We start from the raw sequence: 12732 nt of genomic DNA on the forward strand, positions 1-12732 counted from the left end.
AGGACCTCTGCCAAGGAGGGGAGGGCCGTGCCATGTCACAAGTGAGCGCCAGCCTCCAGGGAAACCCTGGGCCGCCGGGCTGTGTAGGGGCGTTCCCAGCCTGCTTCAAAGATGGTTGAATGGGACGCGTTAACTTCCCCCTTTCTGCACAGCTCTGCTCTCCCAGCTCCGGGACAATCAGCCGTGGGTGTATTCAAGGCCACTGTCCACGGCTGATGTTGTGTCATGTGAGCGGTGCTGTGGGAAAGACTCCCTGTGAGGCTGGGTTTCTCGGCTGGGCTCTGCGCTGTGTGTTCGGCCCCGGGCAGGAGTAGCCCTGCCCGCTGGGGAGACGGCTGCAAGTTGTGCATCTCCCCTTTGCTCCCCTGGACCCGAGACAATCAGCAGTGGGTGTGGGAAGGGGTATCCTCCACCCCAGACACTGAGGTGTTAGTCCAGACTGCTCCCGTCTTATCTGCAGCTGTTCCTGGGCTTCTTTTTTTTTTTTTAAAAAAAAACGCCAACCCGCCGTTTCCCCACACCGCAGCATGGCCGAGGGACTCAGCCGACTCACTCACTTGTTTCGGAATGCAGACTCCTGGTTTCACCAAATGCACATTCCCTGTGGCTTTAGCAGAACTTGTCTGGCTGGTGCTACTCTGGAAGTGGTGTTCTGGGTCCTTTCTGGTTTTTTATCTAGCGTTTTCCACGGAGGTGTTTTTTTCTCTGTCTCACCTAGTCGCCATCTTAAGTTCCTCTGATCCTAATTGATTTTTATTTATTTATTTTATTAGAGAAGTTATAGGTTTACAGAAAAATCATGCAGAAAATACAGAGTTCCTATATACCCCTCTCCCCTGAGTTTCCCTATTACTAACACTCTGCATTAGTGTGGTACCTTTGTTACAACTGATGAAACAATATTATTATAATTATACTATTAGCTGTAGCCCGTAGTTTACATTAGGTCTCACTGTTTATGTTGTAGAGTCCTGTGGGTTGTTTTAAAATTTTTATTCTAGCGACATAAATACAACCTAAAATTTCCACTTTTAATCACATTCCAGTATTTAATTCAGTGCTGTTAATTATATTAGCAATTTTGTGCTACCATCACCACCATCCATTTCCAAAACTTTATAATCAACCCAAATAGAAATTCTGTACCAATTAAGCATTAATTCCCCATTCCCTATTGCCACCCTGGCCACTGGTAACCTGTATTCTGGTTTCTGATTATGAATTTGCTTGTTCTAATTATTTCATATCAGTGAGATCATACAATATTTGTCCTTTTCTGTTTGGCTTATTTCACTCAACATGATATCATTCACTTGGTCACAGGTATCAGAGCTTCACTCCTTTTTACAGCTAAAAAAATATTCCATTTTATGTATCTACCGCATTTTGTTTATCCATTCATCTGCTGATGGGCACTTGGGTTGCTAACATCTTTTGGCAATGGTGAATAATGCTGCTATGAACACTGGTGTGCAAATACCTGTTTGAGTCCTTGCTTTCAGTTCTAGAGGAGGGATTCTCAGGTCATACGGTAATTCTATGTTTAACCTTCTAAAGAACCACCAAACTGTTTTCCATATCAGCTGCACCATTTTACATTCCTACCAACAGTGAACAAGTTTTCCTATTTCTCCACATCCTTTCCAACACTTGTTATTTTCCATTTTTTAAATAGTACTCATTGTAGTGGGTGTGAAATAGTAGATACCTCATTGAGGATTTGATTTGCATTTCCCTAATGGCTGATGAGGTTGAGCATCTTTTCATGTGCTTATTGGCCATTTGTATATCTTCTTTGGAGAAATGTCAATTCAAGTTTTTGCCCATTTTTAAATGTGTTGTTTGTCTTTGTGTTGTTGAGTTGTAGGATTTCCTGTATATTCTGGATAATAAACCCATATTGGATATGTGGTTTCCCAGTATTTTCTCCCATTCTGTAGGTTGTCAGTCAACAATTAAAAGTTACATTGCTGGAAAGAAGAAGCTTTATTATAGAGAAAAATCATGTATTTGTAGCAATTTGTTGCTTAATGCCACTGACTACAGGATATCCTCTTTGGGCAGGTGCGTATCAGGTGAGGCAGTGTACCTAATTGCTGATGCTTCACACTGTGTCTGTGTAGCACTCTATAGAGCTTCAATGGGGAAAATAAAAGGAACCCAATTCTCTTCTCTCCCATTCCAGTAAAAGATGCAATTCTCAGGCTGCTGTCCCTGTCATTTGCAGAAGAGTTCCTGTGCGCCAGGCACAACATCTTATAAGGTAGGCATGATTGCCCATTGGGCAGAGAGGAAAACTGAGGACCACCAGGTTAAGTGGCTTGCCTGAGGTTGCATAATCCCCAAGGAACATAGCTGAGATTCAAACTCAGCTCTGTTTGATTTAATGGTTCTTGCTGGTGCCATCAAGCCAAGCTACAGCTCCCACATGCAGCTGAATGAGGCTCCTCCAGCTAAATGGCCTTGAGCAAGTTGCAGTGTGAGCAGAAAAAGTATTTTCATTCTCAGCCCACTGGCCATCTACTCAACTGCATTTTCATTTCCATGTATGGATTATATACATATTAATAGCCACTGTGAAGTCATTTGCTGAATGTAAATACATATGCATGCACAAATATGTGCATTAGAAAGAATGATTGCTAATCTCCTTTGTTCTCATGGAAATATATGCATGTGTACATTATAAAATATGGCTGAACATTTCTACCAGATTTCACACCTAACCTGATATAGGGTCACTGATGTCACCTACATATGAACCATCTGAGGACTGTGGCTTCCAGAGTAGCCAGAGGAGTGATTACTTCTCAGAAGACTCTGAGATGGGGTTGAGACTCTTAGAATCCATAATTAAGGATGCACTTATTTACAGAAGTACAACCCTGCAGCTTCTGGAGAATAAAACATCTAAAATAGGGCAGTTGGGCCAAGAACTATGCTCTAGACATGAAAATTAGTGAATGGGCTGATTTGGACTTGCTTAAGGTTATTCATTTTAAAAATCCTTTTTATTAAAAGGCAATATATCTTCTTCTTTGTTAAAAAGCAATATAATGCTTCTTCATTGCAAAAAATTAAAAAATATCAGTAAGCAAAAAGAATAAAATTCACCCACAATTCTACCAACTAAAAATAACAAAAGCAAAGACTCAGGGGTATATCCTTCCCTATGTAAACCTATACTGTTTATAAAGGGATTGTAATATATATTCTGCTTTGTAATCAGCTTATTTCACTTGAAAAATATTGACAGCATCTTTCTGTGTCATTAAATGTTTTATGTCATTTTCTGTGGCAATGTGGTAACTGATTGGATAGATGTATTGTACTTTATATTTATTTACTTTACTGTTGTGTGTTTCTGTTGAAGGCTTCAGAGCCACAGCCAAATGGATGACTTTAGATACTACCACCCAAAATAATGTCCTCAGGTCCTGTTCTGCCTTCGTTATTACCAAGTGGTAAATGGAAGTGACCAGCCACTCCCTTCAAGTCCTAACACCAGACAAGGCTCCTGTACCATGTGAGGTATTGCAGAATAAGGTACATAGAACCTCTGAAATAAGCCCTGGGATGCTCAATACATGTTGATTCCCATTCCCCTTACTCATACAGTAAAGGGTTGGTTCCAAAGTACTTTTTCCTGCTTTGTTTAGCATGATCGTTACCACTGGGTGCTGCACTATTCTAATTCTTCTTACAGATGTGGGACAACTGAAGCTCAATAAACTACAGCAGTTTAGCAAAGATCACACCAAACAGTGACTCCAAGTTCACTGGAGTTCCTACCTGAATGCGATGCCTTGTGGAGGAAAAAGAGAAGTATTTGTGGCCCTGGTGCTCCATGGAGCAGACAGGGAAGGGGTGGGAGGCATCCTCAGTTTACCGTCTGCGGACCTGTGTGCTTATCTCCCACCTAATGTCCTCTTGAGAACCTGAGAGACAGAGATGAGAAGCTTTCTCAGGCCTGTGCTTCAGACATGGAGGTCTCATGAGCGACAAAGCCACTTCTCTGTGTGCTTTTGCAGTCATGGAACAACAAGCTGTGGTTCATGGCTACCTCCCTTCACCTCCCATCTGCCGTCCTCACCATTCAGAGAGGAGGAGCATGCTGTGTGGTGAGTCGCCCAGCTCGGGGAGAGCAGCTGAAGGAGCTGGGACAGAGTAGGAGCATGGAGATCTGTCTTCACACATGGAGGGCTGGCCTGAGAAAGTGACTGCACTTGTGTTGTGAGGCTTACTAGGGGCAGACCAAGGACCAGTGGCTGAAAGATTCAAGACTGTGATTTCTACCCATTCCAAGGAGGCATTTTCTTACAGTCAGATAGAAGCAACTCCCCTCCGCAGCTGGTGGGGCCACAGACTTACTGAGTTTCAAATATTAGACTCCGCTAGACTCCAAACTCCTTGTGGAGTTTTCCACAGACTGGAAAAGGCACAGACTTTGGAGTTTCCCTGAGTTTGTATCTCACGCTGAGGCTCATAAGCTATGTGCCATGTGAAAGTCACATACGGTTTCTGAGTTCCAGTTACCTCATTCACAGAAAGGAGGGGAAAGTATCGAGTTAAGTAGTTGGAAGGATCATGTCTGATAATATAAATAAACTGAATTTATATGCATAAACTGCCTGGCATATATCAGAAGCCCCATAAATGTTAGCGTCCGTGTTCCCTTTACCCCAGAGTACTATTAGATGGGTGTTTAGAGCCACAGGATGGATGCTCATTAATCTTAAAGGTCTTAGTCTGAATCTGAGAGTGTATGCTTTTGTGAGGTGACAGAATTGTTTGTGCATCTGTGGAGGAGGGGGACAGGGGAAGAAGCTTGGTGACAAGGTAAACAAAGTTCAAAGAAAAAAAGCTGATACTTTGAATAATGATAATTTATCTAAATCTCTTTGGCGTATGAAAGGAGTACATTTTTCTCTAAAGCGGTGGCCACAGGTTGGCTGGGGAGGTCTTAATGGCCCTCCATAATCTCATCAGGATCTCCAAGATGACCAAAATAAATACACAATCTATGCAAAAATTGCTCACTTAGAATTCAGAATCAACTCAATTGTTTGCTATGGAAATTCAAAATCAATGAAAGCACCCCCCCCCCCCTTTTTCCCCATCCTGATTGTGCCTCCTGTAGAAAATTGGGAGCTCCCTTGCCCTATAACTTAATGGACTTGGTCAATGTGATGGAGACTCTCTGGAGATAAAAATGCAAGCCATGTTCTCCTCTTGGCCCCCCAAAAGTGGTTAATGATTCCTTGGCTGGAAGTTGCTTATTAAGAAGCTACATTCATTTTTGTTCAGATGCCCATGTACCATTCCATTTGACCCGAGTCTGCTCACCTTCTACAATTCCTGATACTGGATATCCATGAGTAGAAACTGTTGCTTAGAAGAACACATCTCATTTGGGTTGCATCAGAAGATCCAAGGAAAAGCACCCTTCCTGAGAAATATTTCTTGGTCCTAGAGCAAGGGTTGGCAGTCTTTGCACAGTAGTGAACTATCTAATTACTTTTATTTGGCATTTGGTTAATTCATTCTTTCACCCATTCAGTCAATCAGCATGTATTTAATGAGCAACTTGCTACATCCTAAAAATATAAGATTGATTGACAAGTTCCCTGCCCACAAGGAATTTGGAGTCTAGTGGAGTCTAATCTTGGAAACTCAAGAATTATGATCTTGAGCTGTGGTCTGCCAGGCCGTGGTGGGCTGTCACATCACTATCACCAAAGCGAAACTGAGGGAAAAGTCTCGCTCTTTTGGTAATGGCGACTAGTCCTCTGGATGCCTGCTGGGCCAGGGTCCCGTGAGGGAAGAAGGATGAGGTGACTCATACAGTACATCAAAGACAGAGACGATCAGGGTAGCTAATCATCTGCAAAGCTTTATAAACGTTTGCAAGGTAATTCTGAAATAAATAAATAAAGCAAGTAAACAATACTGAACTTACTAATGAATCATACCTGAGACTTTGATTTTTTTATTTTTTGCTTCCTGTGCTTTTGTACTATTATTTAATGGTACATCCTACATTCGTTATCCTGAGCTAAAACAATTTGGTTCTTTTTTCTTCCCCACACCCATCCTGAACAGTAGTTCCCATTTAAAATGTCGATTTTACCCTCTTTTCTTTCAGTATCCTTCTCTTGTCTAAGCTCAGTTGTGGCAGTGCAGGCAATTCTAATCCATCGTCAAGGCTGGTTCCCAACTCCAGGGTCTCCCTCGGGAGAGATTGTCAAAGACTCGGGGATATGACATGAGGAAAGGCGGGGAGAAAGGAACTAACAGTCACTACAGCATCTGCAAGGTGAAAGGCATGATGACTACAATAAAAATAAAAACCACGACATCAGATCCCCGATCCTGAAATCCCACAGTCCAACAAACCACAAGTTTTCTTGAAGTTTGTAGCAAACTCACTGGGTGGCAAGACCGAACTTGAACTGACGCAGGCCTATTTATGGTCTTGTATTTATCCTGCTTAGTATGAATATTCATACATTTCATTAAAGAAATATTAATGTGTTTAATTATGAGATGCTGCCACAAACCCTGCTGGGGGTGTTATGTAATTTATGGAAACTGCCTCATATTACCTTTCTAAAATTCAATAAATTCTGAATTCTTAAACATACTGGGCTCATAGATTTTTTTATAAGGGACTGTGGATCTGTAATCTATGTTTTTTTCAGTCCACCTTATCTCACCTTTAATTTCTTATCTTTCATAGAGACTAATCTTTTTAAAAACTTTTCTTGAGAAGACAAAACAGATGCTTTTCTAAAATTCCTTTTGTTTTTTAGCCACATAAACTTCCTCACACAACACCCTAAATTAGCTTTTATAGTACATATACTATGCTTAGCCTCTTGGAGTTTTTTGTAACTAAAAAAAAAATGTTGCCATGTAATTTTTAATCTTTTTTTAAAACAGATTTATTGAGGCATAATTTTCATATAAAATTCACTTGTTTTGAGGGTACAATTCAACAACTTTTAGGAAATTTAAAGAGTTGTACAACTGTCATCACTATGTAATTTTAGAACATTTTCGTTAACCCTCCCCACACATATACTAATTTACCTGCTTTCATAATTTTTGAGGCCAAGCGATATGTCAGGCACTGTGCACCGCAATCCTCAGGCGGAAACTGAGGCTTGCATAACCAGTATAGGATGAAGCTGGGTTTGAACCAGATCCTTCTGACTCCAGATCTCACTGAGGGCTGCGTGAGGAGGTCAAGTGGCTTCTCCCTGGGGAGGATCAGAGACCACAGAGCCCAGGCAGGGACGTTGGAGAGAGGAGTGGCCTACAGAGGGATGGTGAACTTAATGGCCTTTAGGCTCCAGCCAGTTTTGAGCTTCCCCAATTCTAAATCCATAAAAATATCTCTAATCCAGGGACTTACTTTAATGACTAGATAAGAATGACGTGTCATGAACGGACTAATTGCATATAAAAGGAACGCTTCTGAAGTGTGCGTGTGTTCCCTTAAGCACTTTAAATGCCCCCCAGAGATGCTGTTTGCAGTCATAATTTGCATTATCAATGAAGAGGCTGTTTGCCAAGCAGAGGGGAACGTCAGCCCAGCCTTGATTCAAATCACCACACATTCCAACATATTGATGTCTCAATTAATGAAACTTTTTGATTAATTTATTTTCTCACCTCTTTAAATATGAAGTTGGTACTTCTGGTGTAATTGTTCTGGTAGCCAGTGTTGCAGCTGCATGAAATACCCTGTGGTATTGAGGAAACTTCTATTATGTTATTATTATTATTCATCGTTATTATTATTATTATTCATTGTTATTATTATGTTATTATGTTATGTTATTATGTTATTCTATTATGTTATTATTATTATTCATTGTTATTATTATTATTATTCATTGTTATTATTATTATTCATTGCTGCATGAAATACCCTGTGGTATTGAGGAAACTTCTATTATGTTATTATTATTATTATTATTATTATTATTATTATTATTAAGAATTAACAACTTCCTCTTCGCCCATTAAGAGAAGTCCATTCTCAAAACCAGCCAGATTTGCCCCCAGCCCTCCTTTCTAGGTCATGAAGAGCTCCCAGTTCCTCCCACCCTCCCCAGCTTTCAGGGACCTGTGTTCCTCCTGTACCCTCTGCTGGAGCAGAACCCAGGTCTTGGAAAAGATCCATTATTGATGCCTTGATATGCAACTTACATAACTAAAATCGTGAAATCTTTCTCCCCCATGTGTTTTAAACCCTGTGGCAGTTTTGTTGTAAAAGACACTTTGGTCCCTGCAAAAGATTTTTCAGTGCACAGATAAGAGTTCTAATAAGTGGACTTTACTGGATGCTTCTGAAATTTTGTTGTATATATTATAATTGACATCTATATATGTTTTGGGTTTACAAAGACGTTTTCTCTATTTTCTTTTTTTATCATTTCCTCATGATAATCCTACAAAGAGGATATTATTACTAATTTTTAAAAACTATTAATATTACTGGGTATCAATGTTACTATTAATTGCGAATGATAGTAAATGAGGTAAAATATGTCATGCATTTAGCTTCTTGACCTAGAGGATATATGCAATAAGTTAGTTATTGCTGTGATGTTTTAAATCTTCATTCTTACTCTTAGAGACAAGGAAAAACAGGCTCAGAGATATTAAAGAACTTGCCCAAGATTCACACAGCTAGTAAAGGGATTGGCATTTCACGTCCATTTTCTCTGGAACAGTATTCATAACAGCTTAAATGGAATGTCGTTGCCCAAGGTCCTGGAGCTAATTGAAGGCACAGTGGGGAATTAAACTTAGTCCTTTCTCTCCATCCTATGCTTTTTCTATCAAACTATACTTTTGCCTGTGAAATCACACACGATGAATCAAAGGCCTGAACTTAAGGCTTCAACTTGGTAACAAGGTTTCCAGATCATGAAATTCTTCACCTCTACCTAGTGAACTAGAGAGAAGTCACAGCTTCTCTACCACAAATGGCAGCAAACTAGTTTTATTTAGACTTAGAAATTCATACACTTATTTCACTAGGACTATTTTTCTTCTAGAATTAATTTGTTACAGGTTGTGCTCAGTGGGTGGCATATTTAAAAAAAAAAATAACAAACTAGTAATATAGGACCTTCCCAAATGTTCCTTCATATCTCATTACAATTTGTCCCCTCCACTTACTTCTCAACACAGTGTCATGAGAATTCTCTGCATCTCTGTGTTTATGTAAGCAAAAAAGTACATTCAAATGCTTTCCTCTACAACATGGTTTTGCTAGATAGGAAGGTTGCCTGAGGACATGCTGTGGGAGCCTGAGCTATCACGGCTAGGGGCACCAGATTAAGTATCACATTTTATTTTGGGGGGTTTAAGAAGAAGATTTCAGGAATAAAATGCAATTTGCCAAATAAAAGACAAATTTTAAGAATTTAGAAAAGAGAGACAATTCATTTATCAAAAGGAGACAATGCAAATTGGGAACTGCTCTATGCAGTTTCTTGTTTTCCCCGAGAAAGAGGCAGCTTATATAATAAATACGAGATTACACAAAGGAAAATATTATCATTTAAGCAAAAACAACGAGAAAAGCAAGAATTTAAGGGGATGGAATGCTAACTAAGAAAACTTATTTATCTCCGACAAAAGTTCTGGTTTAGGGGAAATCAAGACCCAGGGTTAAAGAATGTCAGACACAAACAGTGAACCCTAAGTTAACCCATGGACTATAGTTTATAGTTAATAGTACAATTATAAAAATGTGCTGTCATCAATTGTAACAAATGTTCCACGCCAATAGAATTCTGTATTTTATGCCAGATTGTTCTGTAAACCCACAACTTCTCTAATAATAATAAAAAAAAAGAATATCAGAACATCCTAGCAGTTGTGTAGGGTCAGACAGTACTAGGCATGTGTGGGCAATTTCAAGATATTCAGACACGTTAGCTTTGACTTGAGGCATGTATGGCTAAGTTAACCTTCCCTTTAGATGCTATGGACAAGTTGCTTCCAGGCCCTTGGTAATTCATTTAAGAAACTGAAATTGGTCTATAATTGAATCAGTATCCTGAGAAACAAGGTAGTAATGAGGTAGAAAGGAAAGGGGTGGGAAGGATGGATGGTGGGAAATGTGCTCTCTCTGAAAAAAAATTATTCTGCCCAGAAATCTTTCCTGGGTCTCTCCTTGGCAGTTGGAATGGGATTCCTGTTAAGCGTTTGCTTAATACTGACCAGTGCTCTGTTTGTTTTGTTTTTGCTAAACTGTAAAATCCTTCTCACTTCTTGACCACTTCCCTGATCACTGGGTTTGAAATGTATACCTATTTTAACATAGAATTTGTGACAATTTTCTCCTTTCCCCAGGTAATACTATTAAAACAATATCCTGCCTAAGATGGCTAGGGCCTCTTTTCACTGACCCTGTTCTGGGAGTGATTCAGCTAAGTCCGTTATGCCTTGGAGGGCTGAGCTGAGATCCATGCCTTCCTGCTTTTTTCTTCTCTAGCACAGGTATACCATATAGGCCAGAAGTTGCAAAGCAACTCACAGACCTGAGTTGACTCACACAACTGAAAAAATTTTTTTCTTTTAAATCCGTGCCAACTTTAAAAAAATTGAGAAAGCTCACATAAAAATCCTTACCTCTGGCATATTTGAAAAATCCAAAGCTCTAGCACACTGGACCCATAATAAACCACACCATAAGAGGAAGGAACTGAGTAGCTCTGTTTTTTAAGAAGGGCAATTCTCTCCAGGCTGCCATGGTCCCCACCTCTTCCTGATGTCTTGAGAAAATCTTGACCCTATGTGCATTTGAGATTACTCATGCTAGAAGAACAGACAAAGGTCAATGGCGGCCACCACCACCAAAAATGAAAAAGAAACCTTACCACTTCTCCTTTTTATTATAACATACATTATACATTGATATTTGGGAGAAGGTGTGCATGGGACAGCCCACATTTGGCACCTGCATATGAATTTATATCTGTGGTGGGGTGTCCGTGGCAACCACTGCCCCCAGCAAGTTTTAGTAACACCAACACATGTCCCCTGCTTCCGCACTCCCCCTTTCAGGCCAATAACTAGATTGAGTTGGCAAGCTCTCTCTCTGAACGGACAGCCAATTCAGTCAAAATGGTTGCCAGAAAAGACACAGAGTCCTCCATATCAAGCAGTGATGTGATGTGATTCAGGCTCCATTTCATACAGAAAGCCCCTTCTTGGGCAGCTGGGCATTTCAGGAGTTCTGGCAGGATAGCTCAAGGTTGTGTCTTCCCCGGGTCGGACTTGGCTTGTCCTTTGTCCTAGCTGTTGCTGAACTGCAAGTACCTTAAAAGGAAATTTGGGGGCTGTGAATTTGAGATCAGATTTCAGAGTGGAGCCCAAAGGCTTCCAGTTAAGTGTGAACACTGTATGAGAGATAACAATAGGGAGTGAGATATGCTAAAAGTGTTATACATGAATTTACATTCAATTAAAAACCCTTCCAGCTATAATTATCACATTTTTGCTAATATTGAGATTCTAGATGTCAGACTTAATATTTGAGTAAACTAATTACAGATTTTTTTCCCCTTAGCCTTGACAAACAATCTTTTTTATTGAAAGTTTTCAAATGCATTTTTTTTCGGGGGGTGGGGGTGTGAGCTGAAACTGTCTGAACTACATGTCTAGTACTTCACGGTAAAACCATGTGCTCCCCTATCTGCTTTTACTGTTCTCCAGCCCTCTCTACTTCCTCAGTTCCCAGATGTGTTTTGGGTTCTTTTGTTAAGGGCATTGTTTTCAGACAGCGTTAATGTGTCTTTTTTATGCATTTGCCAAATAGTTCTAGGTGGAATTGACTCTTAAGATTTCTTCTTTGGCTGTGGCACATTCAGACTCAAATTGTTGTGCTCAGTAGGGCCATTGTCACATTATAACAGGGGAAAATGCTTCATCGTGTGTTATAGAACAGGATGGAATCTTCACTAAGGAGCTCAGGGATCAAAGTGGAGGAAAAAGATTAATTTTGATGTACTGAGTCATTATGGAGGGAGAAGGAGACATTAAGATTGCGAGAGAGGAGATTTTCTCATCTAATATCGACATAGAGAATGTGTTGGGAGCACCACTGGCTCCATTCTCAGATTTGTTTTTGCTTTGAAAGTGCCCAGATCTAAGTCATAAACTTGCTTACAGACATTTCAGGTTTTATAAAGGCCTCCCTTTAAAAAATACCATTTTCTTAGGATTTGGGTAATCTAAAAATATTTTGATTGTTTTTTACTCAATAAAAATGGCACAGCTACATAAAGAAAGACAGAAAAAAGGAAAGGCAAAGAAAGCATTTTTTATCCTATTATTCTAATCCAGCAACTTGAATGATGTATTCCTTGTCATCTTTTAAATGATGCTACTTTTTAACATGTTTATATTCATGTGTACATTATTTTATATGCTGTTTGTTTTTTTTTCACCTGTTATACTATACATGGTTTTCCACACACTTACACAGATTCTATGAAACATATTTGCCTAGCTTATATGCTACCATATATGGTAGTGATTATCATTAATAATAATTATCCTTTGTACAATGACAACACTTCAGTAATGCAGTGTTTAAGAGCAGTATAGGGTGATGGTGAAGAGTATGGGCTTGGGAGTCAGGCTGCATGGGCTCGAAGGTGGGCTCTACACTCACCCCCTAAGTGACCTTCAGCTTGGGTCCCT

The sequence above is a fragment of the Choloepus didactylus genome, chromosome 4 (genome assembly GCF_015220235.1).
Source record: "Choloepus didactylus isolate mChoDid1 chromosome 4, mChoDid1.pri, whole genome shotgun sequence".
In the NCBI taxonomy this organism is placed as follows: domain Eukaryota; kingdom Metazoa; phylum Chordata; class Mammalia; order Pilosa; family Megalonychidae; genus Choloepus; species Choloepus didactylus.